Consider the following 16093-nt stretch of genomic DNA (forward strand, 5'->3'; position numbering starts at 1 on the left):
GACGGTTAGGACCAATGCCTAAGCCAGTACCGCTCATCACTTGTAACCAATAAAGTTGCGGCCTTATTTAGCCCATTAACCTTAATAATTGTGCCATGCGTCTTTATTTCCACTGGGGGGGGGGACTCGCCACGCAACCTCGCACTAAGGAATAGTGTCATACGCAAGATGCTAAAAATTGCATTTGAGCTCCCCAAACCTATCTGTTCCCACCTATTTAGTTTGCCATGTAGGAATTGTAGGAATGGATTTAGACACTAGGAGAGGCTATACTGTTAAGTTATGATCAGGGCTTTTTGTCAGCCAGAGGACTCAGTTCCGGCACCTCTCAGGTGAACGCCATTGCCATTCTAAGAGAACAAAGGAGGTGTTCATGGTGAGTTCTGGCACCTCTTTTTCTAGAAAGATAACACTGGTTATGATCTTTTTTTTTATCAACAGAGTACCATCCTTTGCAGCTTAGACTTGGAAGGTAAGACAAGGTTGCTTTAACCTTCTAGAAACAACAACCCAGGATGCTTTAAGGCAGACTGGATTTTCCAGGTATTACTATGTTATTATTTTTTTGAAATGCACTAGAACATGTGGAATAGCACTTCCTTGGAAGCAATGCTGTCTATTCACCCTGCAGACAAATCAGAATTAAGTGTTCGATGAACAGGTTGCCTGGAAGTGTCCTCAGCTGAAACATTATCAGTTCTCTGCAGGTATCATCAGTCAGCCTTCCATAGGTCTTTGTCTTCCTTCTGTCAGGCAGCAGAGGAACCAACCCCCACCGCAGGTTGCCAGGAATGGACAAAACAAGGGAAAGTCCTTATTCGATAGTCACAGAGAGAGGCTTGGGAATATGGCCTCTTGGAATAATGGCGTTGCCCTGAGTGAGTCTCCACCCCCTCCCTCTCTCCTCTTCATGCGTCATCACAATGGGTGCTGAGAAGTGCCCTCTGCCTTTGGGCTCTTTGCTCTCCTACTTTCAATGCTTGCCGGGTTCTGGGAGACGGTGGTCTGGAATACTTTCTAAAGACATTGTGTCCATCAGCTGTCCTTCCCTCTGGAGCTTCTTCCTCCCCCTCCTCTCCCATTATTTCCCAGCTTTTGCCCTCATCTGCTTCTGAGCTGTGATCTCCTTCAAACCCCTGTTGTAATTCTGAACTGTCTTCTTCTTCTCTGGAAGGGTCAGGCTGGGGAGGTGGTCTCCACCATTCCTCCTCTGTCCAGTCCCTGACACCTACCTAAAGTAGAGCCCACATACCGACCCAATGTTTCAGTAGCTTCCACATCTACAATGTGGTCAGTGATCCAGCATTCCTTTCTGGACAGCTGCCCTTTCAATTGGATGTTTAGACTCTTATGCCTAACCCCAAGGCATGAAAAAGTTACTTCATGTGTATAGCACTTCAAGTTATAGGAAAGATAAGCACACTGAATCACACATTCTCAGCAAACGTTTTATTTGTTATCGAGCTTCTGTTCGTGGCCATGTGTCCTAGTTTACAGAGGGCAGTCCTCTATCAGAGGGACCTGTCTGGTCCAATTCTGATTTGAAGAGAAGGAACCAGAAGAAAGGAAAACTACAGCCTTGATGTTTATTATTTATTTATTTATTTAATTTATTTGAAATATTTTATAAACCGCTTGGTATGTTTTTTTAATATTTTTTTTTAATCTAAGTGGAGTACTGTGAGATTTTGACCAGCTTTGGCCCATCTGAAGCTGATACAGGCTCGTCTTATCTTGAGCCCAAGCAGAGTAGTCCACACAGCAGAAGGATAAGCAGTATGTGCCACATTCTTAATTTTATTTCCACTCTATGCTGAGAGAATACAAACATGCATCTTGCCTCTGTGAGAGCAGAGAAGCAACCACCTCGGAAATAAAGAACACCAAGAGGACAGTGAAAAACAGGAAACCAGTGTACGTCACATCCAGTCTCCCATTTCCCGTGGGAACCCAACAGTAACACTGACTGTGGAATGCAAAACAATGTCTTGTGACTGCAGTTGCTGCTCAGTGAGGGAAATAGAAACCAACAAGTACAACACAAAAGCAATATCAACAAAAATAAAACAAAAAGCCAGTTCAAGAGAATAATCAGAAGCAAATAAAAACAGGAATTCAAGGAATTAAAACAAATGAAGACAGGGTCCAATCTTACGAGTCAGTGAAAGTCTGGGTAAAAAGTTATGTATGTTTTTGCAAGGTCGGCGGAAGCAACTGATAGTTGCTGTTTTATGTATGGCAGAGGGAAGCACATCCCATAATGTTAATGTATGAGGGTTTATGCCTGCAGAGAAAAAGGACAAGAAAGGGTTAGGTTAGGTGTGCTGGTTAATTCTGGGTGGGCTTGTCCTGCACCTGCAACTAGTTAAGCATATGAGCATGTGAGAGCGACTCAGCACAATCTAAAGTGTAAATACAGTGATACCTCAGGTTAAGTACTTAATTTCTTCCGGAGGTCTGTACTTAACCTGAAACTGTTCTTAACGCGAAGCACCACTTTAGCTAATGGGGCCTCCTGCTGCTGCCGTGCTGCTGGAGCACGATTTCTGTTCTCATCCTGAAGCAAAGTTCTTAACCTGAAGCACTATTTCTGGGTTAGCAGAGTCTGTAACCTGAAGTGTATGTAACCCAAGGTACCACTGTACACTTGTGTTTGAAGCAAGTTTGCTCTTGTCCCCTGCCCTTGCCCAGAGCCTTGTTTGTGTTGGAACACCGCAAGGAGACGGTATGCTGCTGAAAGGACTATATACTGCAATTGTATGTAACTGCTAAGCTGTGGAACTGCACTATGCTCTTAGTAAAGGAATCGAACCTACCCAAACTGTCTGGTGTTTTTCTGTTCCATTGGGTGTTGAACAGGCACTCTGCACACATAATACAGGGGCAACGCCAGAAAATGCCCATTTCCATGTCACACACACCCTGTGATATACTGTAGGTGGTAGTGCCACAAGTAGAATTTCCCCACATTGCTTCCCAAACTTGGGTCTCCTGCTGTTTTTGGACTACAACTCCCATCATCCTTAGCTAGCAAGACCAGTGGTCAGGGATGATGGGAGTTGTAGTCCCCAAAACAGCTGGAAACCCTGATCTAAGTGACCTTATAGGTCTGTACATGGGCAGGCTGTCTTTCAGGCCACCTTGTCCCAAGTTACTCATCAACAGCACCTGAAACAGCAGATAGAGCTGGTACACAGGTTCTCTAGTCCTAATCTTTCACACTAAGGTGAGAGGTATTGCATTTCTCTCTAAACTACAGGATTTGTTTTCCGGTTTTGCAATGTATACCTATTAGTTAGCGAGTGCAAATGCTATGCAAATCGGTGCTTTCTCTATTGGCGATGCACAAGCGGTGGCATTCAGGCCTAGCTTAGAAGATTAATATCAGGCTCTGAACAGCTTGGCTCAGGGTTTCTTCATTCATATTCTACCCTTTACATGTCTTGCCTTTGGGAAGAGGAAGAACAGCACCCTTTACATCATCGGGGCCAAAGATATGGACATCTGGACAAGGATTTCATGCATTATTATTATTATTACTGCAGAGACTGCCGATATCTGCAAGTCGAATAATATTTTGCATCTGTAATGGAGTTTGGCATCAAGAAAATTTCCTAAGTACTGATAACATAAATCTGCTTGTTTATTTAAACTGTCTCCAAGTCTGCTTCCTTAGTTGTCCCTATAGCACGAATCCTGGTAAATAATACAGGATGGTTGCATAGTGACTGATTAGCTGCAATTCAATGGAAATCTATCCCAATAGAAACCTGCTAGGTTTCAGACACCTGGTGAAAACTGTTTTGTTCCTTTGAATGCTGCTCTAATGTTTTGATCCCCTGGCATGGACCAGACCCAGGTGCTCTGGGAGGAAAATGGTTTTCCAGATCTATTTCAATTGGACTTTAGGCCCAGTTTTGGCACAGAAACTGCTTTGGTTGCCCTGTATGATGACCTCTGTCAGGAGAGAGGCAGGGGAAATGTGTCCCTTTCAATTCTCCTCAACCTATCAGCAGCTTTCAATACCATCAACCATGGTATCCTTCTGGAGCAGTTGTCCGTGTTATGGGTGAGCGGCACTGCTCTGCAGTCATTCTGGCCCTACCTGAGTAGTTGTTTCCAGAAGGTGATGCTTGGGGAGTGCTTTTTGGCCCTGTGGAGCCTTCAACGTGGGGTTCCTCTGTGTTCACTTTTATCCCCCATGCTGTTTAACATCTGCATGAAACTGCTGAGTGGGGTTATCTGGAGGTTTAGAGTACGTTGTCAGCAATATGCTGATGACACGCAGCTCTACTTCTCCTTTACATCTGCAGGTGAGGCAGTGGAAGTGCTGGACCAGTGTCTTGCCTCGGCAGTGGACTGGACGAGAGCCAACAAACTGAAGCTCAACCCAAATAAGACAGAAGCACTGTTAGTAGGTCGTTCCCTAGACCAGGTGGGTGGGTGGTGGCCTGCTCTTAAGTGGTTACACTCACTCCGAAGGAGCAGGTACATAACTTGGAGGTACAGTGGTACCTCGGGTTACATACGCTTCAGGTTACATATGCTTCAGGTTAAAGACTCCGCTAACCCAGAAATAGTGCTTCAGGTTAAGAACTTTGCTTCAGGATGAGAACAGAAATCTCACGGTGGCAGGGGGGCGGCAGCAGGAGGTCCCATTAGCTAAAGTGGTGCTTCAGGTGCACACGTGTATGGGCACGCGTTCCCAGTGGCGTAGCGTGGGTTGTCAGCACCCGGGGCAAGGCAAGTAATTTGCGCCCCCTAACCCGTGCATTTGCGCCCCCTAACCTGTGGGTTTGCGCCCCTAACCCTAACCCCCAGATGTTGCGCCCGGTGCGGCCGGCCCCCCTGCACCCCCCACACTACGCCACCGCGCGTTCCCCCACCCTCCGGCCCACTGCGTGATCAGCGCTGGAGACAGTGGCCCAAGGCGCGGTAAGTTTGCTGACCCCTGGCCTAACTAGTGTTGTCTATGCTCTGGTAACTTCTGGGACAGATTTCTGCAACGTATTATATGTATGGTTGCCTCTGAAGACAGTTTGGAAACTTCAGCTGGTCCAAAATTTGGTGGCCAGGTTTCTCACCAGGACAAGATAGTTTTAGCCTATTACGCCATTCTTGGTCCTATTGCACTGGCTGAAACCCTTCTTAGTGTGTCTCCTCCATGAGAGGTCCAGAGGGTTGCAACATGAGAATGGGTCTTTTCTGCAGTGGCTCCTTGTTGGTGGAATGCTCTCCCCAGGGAGGCTCGCCTGGTGCCTTCATTTCATATCTTTAGGCGCCAGGAAAATATGTTTCTCTTCAGCCAGACCTTTGGCTGATTATCATTCTCAGTCTATAGCCTTTCATATGAGTTTATGGGGAGGGAATTATTGGTTTGTTTATGTTTTATTATGTATATTGTGTTCTCATTTTGCATTTTTGTGTTGTGAACTGCCCTATGATCTTTGGATGGACTGTGGAATACGAATTTAATAAATAATAATAAATAAATAAATAAATAAATAATTTTTAATATTTTAAATTTTGCATGTTTTATTTTGTAAGCCACTTTGGATTCCAGATGGAGAAAAGCAGGGTCTATAGTTTTCTAAATAAGGAAGTAAATAAATGTGTGATTGAGAAGGCTTTGACTTGGAGTTTCTCAGTACCAGATGCAGCTCCCAAAACTGAGTTGGTTTTCAAAAGCAGTTTGCAATATGTCGTGCTGGGGAGGAATGCGCATGTAGAGAAACCTCCTTGTCCTTTTAAAGTGTTTTAAAATTTCCACTGGATATTCCCAATCCTAAATTAGCTCTTTCAATCCTGGCCTTTTAAAAAATAAATAAAAATACTTTTGTCGTCCCACTTCCAGCAGTTCTGACCTTTTGACGTCCGGCCTGTGTTATTGATTATGCATTTCCTCACAATAACCTTCTCTGCGTTGTCCTAGCGCATTTAAGGAAACGCCTCGTGAACAGATCGCGCCTCATATCCTGGCAATGCTATGTGAATGTCAAGCCTCCCATTTCGCAAGGCAGCCGCCCCTATATAGCAGTGCAGAGAGGGCGGTTTTTAGTGCTCTTCTGGTGCTCCGCCGCCTTGCAAACGTGGATTTGCAGACAACAGCTGCTGCAAATTCCCTTGACTGAGAAGAATAACTAGCATTATCACCTAGATCATTAAACCGGGTTCATAGATTGCCGGGTGTCTTCAATCAATTCATCTCAGATAACTTGAAGCCAGCTGGACCCCTTCAGTGAGGACTTGACTTAATTGGCCAATAAGTGGCTGGAAAAGGTGCGTGCCATTTGATAAAATTACAAGCTGAACAAGCGATTGCAGTTGGGAGAACCGCAGAGGCTACCCTTCAGGTCATCCCTTTTGGAAAGGGCTAAGTTAATGTCCACTATTAAGTGCTGCTGTGAAAAATGTTGGCCCACTCGGCGCTCAGATGTAAAGAGGATCCAGGTCATCTTTCAGCTGATGAAGCGCACAAGATGTGCCCATTTATCATCTCTTTGGCCTCATTTTCTGCCTTGGTAATAGTCACGCACTAACAACTGCTGGCAGTTTCATAGGTTTCCTGTGAACCTTTCATTTTATTGGCATAACTAAAATATTATCTTACCAAAGCAATCCATCTGCTAAAGAAAAACACTTTCCTTCAATTATGTCCCACGAGTCTTTTCTCCAGAAAGGTTAAAGCATCGGAAAAGCTGGGGGGGGGGGGGCAGAGAGGGGTTGGAATATACATTATTGGGGCTTTATTCTCTACAATCTGCTGCAAATGCAGGCACATACATGTGTTCTCTCTCTCTCTCTCTTCCTCATTTAAATATATATATAAATTGCCCACTGCAAAGTGTTAGGAGCTAGCTTGACTTTTAAGGAAATTATGGAATTTTCATCTCTGCCTAATGAATAAATGCAAAGAGCTGCAGAAAGCAAGTCCTCCCCCTCCCCCTTTAAAAGGGTGTTAGCATATTTTTTTGAGGAGTTGATCTGGGTTTATATTTACTGCAAAACACAAAAATGGTGCACAATCGGAACAGAAATAAGCATTTTGAAGCCTCAGGATAGAATTGAACAGGAAGAAGAAGAAGAATTTGGATTTGATATCCCGCCTTTCACTCCCCTTCAGGAGTCTCAAAGTGGCTAACATTCTCCTTTCCCTTCCTCCCCCACAACAAACACTCTGTGAGGTGAGTGGGGCTGAGAGACTTCAGAGAAGTGTGACTGGCCCAAGGTCACCCAGCAGCTGCATGTGGAGGAGCAGAGAAGCGAACCCAGTTCACCAGATTACGAGACTACCGCTCTTAACCACTACACCACACTGGCTCTTGAAGCCAATGGAACTTCAAGCATGCTTATGTCGGTAGGAAAAAAAGAGCGGTTGTTGCCTGTTGACCTCTGGCCTGTCCCTTTTCTTTGGCCGGTGCTATTTTTCTAAAAGAAGAGGTGCCAGAACTCACCATGAACGGCTCCCTTGTTCTCTTATAATGGCAATGGCGCCCGCCTGAGAGGTGCAGGAACTGAGTTCCGGCAAGTTCCGGCGGGGGGGGGGGGGAGCCCTGGTTTTGGCGCCCCCTGCAGTCCAGCACCCAGTGCAACTGACCAGTCTTGCTACCTTAAAACCACCTCTGTTCTACACACAATTGCCATGGTTCCCAGTTTTCTCAGCTTTCAGGGTGGTTGTTTTCCTCCCTCCACGCCTTGCTTTACTAACTCTCTCTTGCTGACAGTTCTCCACTCCCTAGCCTGCTCCAAGGCAGTTGTTGATATTGTTGTTGTTGTCTGTTTGATTGCCTCCCTCCCAGAGCAAAACAGCAACACTTGATTTGCGGCCTCACCTCACTCACCAACTTTGCAGCCGTGCAGAAGCCAGGTGAGGCAAGTTTCTCATCACAAGGATATATGATAGGCTGGCTTTCGGAGGTATAAGAGGTGCAGGACTGGCGTTAAGACAGTCTTACACCTGAAGTGAAAAATGGAAATGACACCCCCTGCTCATAAATGGAGCTCATTATTTAAATGACACGCAGAGATGAATATTGGAGGCAGAGAAACCGCGTCCCTTTCAAAATCTGCCACCCCAAACAGATGGCTTCATGCTACTACATGGTTTTTTTAAAAAAACAAAACAAAAAAAACACACAAAGGTGCCCCTCCCTGCATTTGACTCCTCTTCCCAGTGTCCGGTGCTTTCTACATACACTCCAGCATTTTGTGAGAAGAATTCGGGGCACACACACCCCACCATACTGCATCTCCATCGCTCACCCCCTCCCCGCCACTGACCCCTTCCTTGCCCGCCTGCTTGCCCCCTCCTTCCCTCCCCTCTCTTCCCTTTGCCATCTTCGGCCACCTGCTCACAAAACGCTGCATCTCCAGACCACGCCAGGCCTAGAGCAGCCCCCAGAATGCCACGTCAGGCCTGGGGGCTACCAGAAACCACACATGGCCTACAGCGGGCCCCAGAAGGTCAGTAAACATGGTTGGCCTGGAGTGGTTTCTGGGAAAATTGGGGTCTCCCAGATTGAGTTCAGAAGACGAGGCAGCTTCTGTAAATTTGAAATGTTCTGATTATATCAGGATACTTGAGGGATCCGTTTCTAGGACAACGCAAAAGGCAGGCCTTGATCCAGCCAATTCCAGGGGATGCCATAGAGCCAGTCTGGATCTCCTGCTGCCAACGGTAAACTCGTCATCTCTGTGAGACACCAGTAGGCTGGGAATGATCACAAGGAGCTAGAAGACTCTCTCCAATTCAGCTTTTGCAGTGCCAAAATAGCCCAGTAGCTACTGAGATCTATGCTCTGGTGCTATCCAGACTAGACTTTGTGTGGCACTTGCAGACACACCTTGGGAATCCAATCCTGCAAGGCAAGCAAACAAACAAAGGGAGGAATTTGGAGGTGATAGGAGCCCGTGAAAGAAAGAAACCTGATGAGTGGGAAAGCCCACTCATCAGGTTTAGTAACAAACATGTACATGTCATGCTTAGTTAAGCCCTCAGATAAGCAGGCCACTGGCACATATTAGCTAGCTCTCAAACGCAGTTTGGGCCAAACCTTTATTTAATTACTTTATTCCATTTATATCCCACCTTTCTTCCAATGGGATTAACATACCCTCCAACATTCCTCAGGTGAAAATGGAGACATTTCTCACTCCCCATCAACTGACCCTTCTTGACTCCCACCATTTTTGTTTCCCTACCCCACCCACAGAGCATTCCTGTCAGAAGAAGAGCCACAACCTCTGCATCAATGGAAAACAGCACACAATGCCCTCCATAATAATAATTAATAATAATCACAATGAGGGAACCGCCAGAAGGCCCTTGGAGCTGGACCTCAGTGTCTGGGCTGAGTGATGGGGGTGGAGACGCTCCTTCAGGTGAACTGGGCCGAGGCCGTTAAGGGCTTTCAAGGCCAGCACTGTTCTCCACTGTCCTGAGAAAACTCTTTAATTCTGGTTTTATTTTAAAACACCCACCCATAAACAGATTTTTAGAAAGAGGCAAGATTAGACGTGGACATAAGAAGCATTTTTTTAAAAAAAAGCCACTTAGCGCCCCATTTCATCCCACCCAGGGCAGCCTTGCCCTCTATTTGTCCCTCAGACCCAGCACGTCTCATGGGGCTGGGCCTCGGTGATGGCAGCCTCTCCTCGGCCTTGCCCGCTCTCCAGCTATGAGCTGCCCAAGGGAGGAGGCCGGCAGCAGTGGCCGTGGAGAGGCAAGGAGATGCTCTCTTGCAGCCTCCACAGCCGCCACTCGGGACAACCATTGGCTCGTCCTCCTTCCTGAGCTCAGCAGCAGCAGCAGCACTGCCAGGGGAAATAGGGACATTCCGGGATCAAATCAGAAACCGGGATAGCTTTTGTTATTCCAGGACTGTCCCTGGGAAATCAGGACACTTGGAAGGTATGGTTCTCTTCCTCCCCATTTTATCCTTACAACAGCTCTCTGAGGTAGGTGACTGGCTTGAGGTCACCCAGTGAGTTTCATGGCTGAGTAGAGATTTGAATCCTGGTCTCCCAAGGTCTTAGTCTGACACGCTAACCCAACTTTCTCAACCTCAGGTTCCTAAATGTTGTTGAACTACTGAAGGAATGACCGCGGGTGTGGAGAACACTTCCACCCGCAGATGTTCAGCTGTCTGAACATCATGCCCACTATCTAATCTTTGGCTTTCTCAGTGGTCTGCCATGCCCTGTCTGTGACCTTTGTCTCCTTTGTCAGACATTGTGCAGGGGGAAATGACGCGGTGGAAACAGGTGCCAAAATAACTTTGTACCACCCCTCGATCTCAGGATTGGAAGATGTGTAAAGGTCACAGTCTACAATGTACCTGAGTGGTTTTGCATATTGTGCTAATAAAAAGAGCCTCGTCAGAGCTAGCTGGCAGCTTGCCTGTGCACAGCTCACCTGAATTACTAACTCCTGCCTCATGCCTTCACTTCAAACTACAACTCTCGTAATTCCTAGCCAGCACAGCCAGTGGTCAGGGTTAGTGGAAGTTGTGGTTCAATCATATCTAGGGACCTGAGGTTGAGAAAGGCTGCTCTAACCACTACACCACACTGACTCACCAACTTGCACCTTACCAGAAATACAGGGCATGATCCAACTAAAGGCGCACATTTTTACACCTCTGCAAACCTTCCCTCTCACACTGAAAACCACACAAGTGCATTCTTTTTTTAAAAAAAAAAAACACCAGGCAGACATTGCACAGAGCATGCGAGCATTAGCAAGGTTGTTCCTGGCCACAGCACCTCTGACTGTCCAAATTGGCTTCCACGACACACAGATCTGGAGACTGAGAAATCAAGCCACAGAAAACAAAACAAGGACGAAACCCATAGGCAGTCCTGAGTCTATTAAGCCTGTAGGAATGAGCTGCTTATTGATTTCCGTGGAATCAGGTTTGCACACCCCGGCTGTGAACAATTGTCTGCCCAGTAAATCAATGGGATTTGAGCAGCCTAACTTTGTGCAGGATAGGAGCCAATGCAACTTGCAGCGTGAGGCACGAAAAATCTGTATCAGATTAAAGAGCTGTATTTGTCCAGGAGTCTTGAGTCCCAAAGTAACCATTTCGTTACGGAATTCCACAGCAACCAATCTCTGGAGAAGACTTGAATCCAATGTCGCACTAAGCAAGCATCCTGTGAGTGCAAAGATTTCTGCTTGTGCAGCAGGATTTGCCCCCTCTCCTCCACCCCCCCCAATGCATAGCTTGCACCCTACCCAGATCTGCTCCAGAGGCTTGTGGGGAGGGGGGAACCCAGAACAGATTTAGGTGGCAAATGGCTCCCAGTACATTTCCAAGCACAATTCAAAATGTTGGTGCTGACCTTTAAAGCCCTAAATGGCCTTGGCCCAGCATACCCGAAGGAGTGTCTCCACCCCATCACTCACTGAGGTCCAGCTCCGAGGGCCTTCTGGCGGTTCCCTATGAGAAGTGAGGTTATAGGGAACCAGGCAGAGGACCTTCTTGGTAGTGGCGCCCACCCTGTGGAACGCCCTCCCGTCAGGTGTCAAGCAAATAAACGACTATCTGACTTTTAGAAGTCATCTGAAGGCAGCCATGTTTAGGGAAGTTCTTAATGTTTGATGTTTTATTGTATTTTTTGGAAGCCGCCCAGAGTGGCTGGGGAAACCCAGCCAGATGGGCAGGGAAGGAAGGAAGGAAGGAAGGAAGGAAGGAAGGAGAGAGAGGGGAAAGTGCAAGCCGAAATCCTTGCACGAATGGGACCGTTACTTTGCGTTACCTTGGATACAAACCCACACACTCATGGCCAAAGCTACGTCTCATGAAAGTGCTGCCCTGGTGCAGTTGGTAATGCGCTAGGTTCAACTTCTCTTAGCCATGGAAGCTCTCTCAGCGTGACTTGTTTCTCAGAGGGGAAAGGGGACTACCCTTTGCTCAGCTGAAGTGAGTTCTTCTGAAGAAGGATGAGATACAAAAAACGTAATTCGAGTAACCTTGCTTTCCTCTTCCTCTTGTGTCATGTGGTTCCCAGGAAGGAGATGGAAGACTAGTTCGTGTATGCATATCAACCTATTTTTCTGTTTACTTTGAGAAAAAAGGAAAGCTCTAGGTTGGTTTCCATTTATCTTCCAAAAAGTCCTTGTCTGATGTGACTCCGGCTATAATCTGTTTCAAGGGCAGCTGCTCTTTAATGAGAGCATTGAGATTGTGTCTATCTCCAGTTTACGAAAGAGCTGGAGAGGAGGGGGGAAAGCATGGAAGTCTATTATCTGTAAAGTGTTTCTCCTGCATTTGTGACTGTTCTTAATGTTTTATGGAATATATGTGGTCGTGCAGTGGGGGTGGGGGGGACAGACATTATTTTTTAATATTTTTTTTTTGGTTTAGGCATTTTCCTTAGGCACTTTTGAGTTAATTACTTATTCAGAGGGCTTCTTACTCAGTTCCTTGCAAAAAATGTGTTGTGCATTAATTCTGGTTATGTACAAAAACCCACCTGCAAGGGATAGAAAAAGAAGGGGGGGGGAACGACGACGAAATAAAGAAAGAAAACCTCTGAATCAGTAATGCTGATAAAATGAGCAGCTCTCCTGGGGCCTTGCTGAGAAGCTGGATACTGGACAAAATTAGAATCTTGTAGCTAAGGCTATTCATAATGTCATTAACATAAAGGCAATTAAATGAGTTTTTAACCTACAACCCTTTATTGTTATTAATGAACATTAGGAGAACACAGGAGATGAAATTGGTAATTATCTCTGCACCAAGCTATGCAATAATGTGTTTAAATATAAAAGCAAAACAAATGATTATTGTTGGTATTTTCAGTTGGAGGAACCCCAAGGAGCGGCTCCGTCACATTTAATCACATGGTACTACAGCAAGGGGGTTAATTAAATGAGGGCTCCACTTTCAGGAGGTTTGGCTACTCTGCTTAATGCGGAAGAAAGAAGCTTTTACATGCATTGGCAATGTCTTTCCAGGGGTTCCTTCCCACTCCCTTCAGCTTAACGACCTTTTGCAAAGGAAGGGAATAATTTTACTCTTTTTGAATGATAAACCGGAGTCTAGTCATCAGCACCTGAATCGTCACTCCTTCCCAGGACCAGTGATTAGCTAAGAGTCAACGTAGAAGTTTCGATAGAAATGTACAGGAAAGCGAGAATGAGGAATAGAAGGCCGGTTCTCACTGAGACAAGTTTTCAACCTGCTGGAAAACAGTGACTTTCAATAAGCCTGAAATTCATCCAAGGAAAAGCAACGAGGCAAATACCTTCTCTGCAAAGTGTTCAGCAAGCAGAACACGGCACTTTGCCAAGCAGCTAGCATAATCCGGTGAGTTGCTAGGACCAATTACATCACACTCGGTGTTATTCCAATGGACAATGCTAAATAGATAGCGTTGGTGGCTGTGGCGGCGACGGTTTTAATTCTAAAAGGGGCAGTAATTATATTTTGCTATAATCACCATCACAGAATATGATGGGATCTTGTCTGTGTGCAATTGGTTACAGCACAAGTCTTTCCCCCAACTGTGCTCGCCCAACCATCTTTATAGCAAAGAGCAGCGCCAGCACAGCAAAGCAAGACTTGTGCCCTCTGTTTGTGCAGGCTGTGCATTTCAGTTAATTTATATAGGATCATCAGGGACACAGGTGGCGCTGTGTATTAAACCACAGAGCCTAGGGCTTGCTGATCAGAAGGTCAGCGGTTCGAATCCCCGCAACAGGGTGTACTCCCATTGCTCGGTCCCTGCTCCTGCCAACCTAGCAGTTCGAAAGCACACCAAAAAGTGCAAGTAGATAAATAGGTACCACTCTGGCGGGAAGGTAAACGGCGTTTCCGTGCACTGCTCTGGTTCGCCAGAAGCGGCTTAGTCATGCTGGCCACATGACCCAGAAGCTGTATGCCGGCTCCCTCGGCCAGAAAAGCGAGATGAGCGCCACAACCCCAGAGTCGGTCACGACTGGACCTAATGGTCAGGGGTCCCTTTACCTTTTATATAGGATCATCAGTATTTTAGGAGGGCGTCAAACGGGGAAGAGACATGGTTCCTAGCCGTGGGCCCACGTGGTTGGCCCTGAATGGAAATGTTGGAGAGGGAGGAGGAAGCAGGGGTTATGAGAGATGAGGCATCCAAGTCCAGAGTTGCCTCCATCACAAGAAGACATAAAAAGGCCAAACAATATGGTGGAAGAAGGCTCAGGAATGCCTAAGGTGGCTTTTGTGTTGGAGTGAGATCAGGACCATGGCTAGCAGCCAGGTCAGAGTTCAAGAGTAGGGATGGATATGTGAGTGGGTGGGTCGATTTTGGTTCTCTTCGTTCCTCACTTTTTCGAACTTAAATTTGGTTCTCCACATTTCTGCAAGAATTTATGGGTTGTTGTTTTTTCGTTTCAAATCCTCATGAAAATTCTTCAGCCGTTTAGTGCGATTTCTCCTAATCAGCACATTTTTATATGCAGCATTTACTGCTGTGCACATTTTTGCAAGCAATTTCTCCTAAGATAATATGTTTTTAAATTGATTTTCACCAATGTATTCACTTTATATGTATATTTCTCCTAAGATAATGCGTTTTTAAATTGATTTTCACCTATATATTCATTTTTCACTTGTACCTAATATATCCATTTTTGTAAACACTGGTTGGCTGGTTGGAGACCTCCCATCGTAAAATTTGAATGAATGCAAATTTCAAAAACTGGCTATGGTTTTTTTGTTGTTTTTTTTTGTTCTCATGTTGTTTTAGAAAGTGTGAATTGGATAAATTTGGCTGTGAATGTGAATTGGATTTTCCCTCCATCCCTGTTCAAAGGCAAGAGTTTCAGGACCACAAGCAGCAATCCTAGAGAGCTGAAAGTGGCAAGGAGGGAGTAATTTACCTCAGCAGTAGCTTGCCATAACCGCTCAAGCTTTGTAGTCTGGCCTGAAGGAGCCAATATTAAGTCCGTTCTGGATGCCAGTATCCTTTATTAGTCATTTGCTTGTTTATTTGTTTACTGCTTCGTGCCAATATAGGCATCTAACTGGTCTGGTGAAGCCATTAGCTCCTTGGTGCCAGGGTTTAAATTACGGAGACTTGGGATGTGTGCATATTTAAACACATGTGAGGCACATGACTTCCCCCAAAGAACCCTGGGAGCTGTAGTTAGTTAAGGGTGCTGGGAACTAGCTCTATGAAAGGTAAACTTCAGTTCCCAGGATTTTGGGGGGAGGAATGAGCAGAGGAAGGTCAGGTTGCAATGAAGGAATACATAAGGTGGAAGATTCTCTTGGGAAAGTCTTTTTTTAAAAGTATTAAGCAGGGAAATGAAGATTTCTCTCTTTAAAGCAGGAACACTCAAACAGTATTACCATAAAAAAGTCAGCTGCTGAAATTACCCAAGCCTCTATTTATTAAACAAATTTAAGGCTCTTTTGAGTCCAGAGTACCCACAGAAGAGGCTGCCTGCTGTTTCCCTGTATGATTCACTGCTCTGCCTTGACTCCTGCCGCTCAGCTTCTGCTGTGGGTCAGGAATTCTGGTGCAGCTGTGATTTGGATGCAATCGGATTATTCATTCACTGTTGACACTCAAACCTGCCCTCAGGAGGCTTGCCTAGAACAGCAACTCATGCAAGGAGACAGGTGGTGGGATTCTCTTATGCACTGCAAAATGAAAGCTTTCGAAGGCTGAAGTGTGCCTCTAAAAGAGGGGGGCGGGGGGCGGGGAGTGTTCTCATCTATTGGAAGTTTGAGAAACTTAAACTGATTTAAAGTAGGGTTGGTTCCTAATTCACACCCTGAATGGCACTTTCCTTGTGTGAACCTGTCAAGCGCAACCCTTTGCCACCGAAATCAATGGAGGGCAGTCATTGACTTTCGTAGGGTGCAGGATAAAATCCTAATTGCTTTAAATAAAGGCTGTAAGATAGAGCCTCTTGTCCCGAGAAGACGCATTGGAATCCAGCAGGGTGGAAAATAGCTAAGGATTCTTAAAAGACAGTATAATTAAAGCACAGCAGATCACAATCCCCTTGGAAGAAGAAGAAAAAGAGAGACCAGAATGAACAAGATGTTGTCAATGTGGCTTCACGGGGCACTGTTCAAAGATCTAAGGTTTTTAT

The sequence above is a fragment of the Podarcis liolepis genome, assembly GCF_965112155.1.
Source record: "Podarcis liolepis genome assembly, chromosome: 6".
Classification (NCBI taxonomy): domain Eukaryota; kingdom Metazoa; phylum Chordata; class Lepidosauria; order Squamata; family Lacertidae; genus Podarcis; species Podarcis liolepis.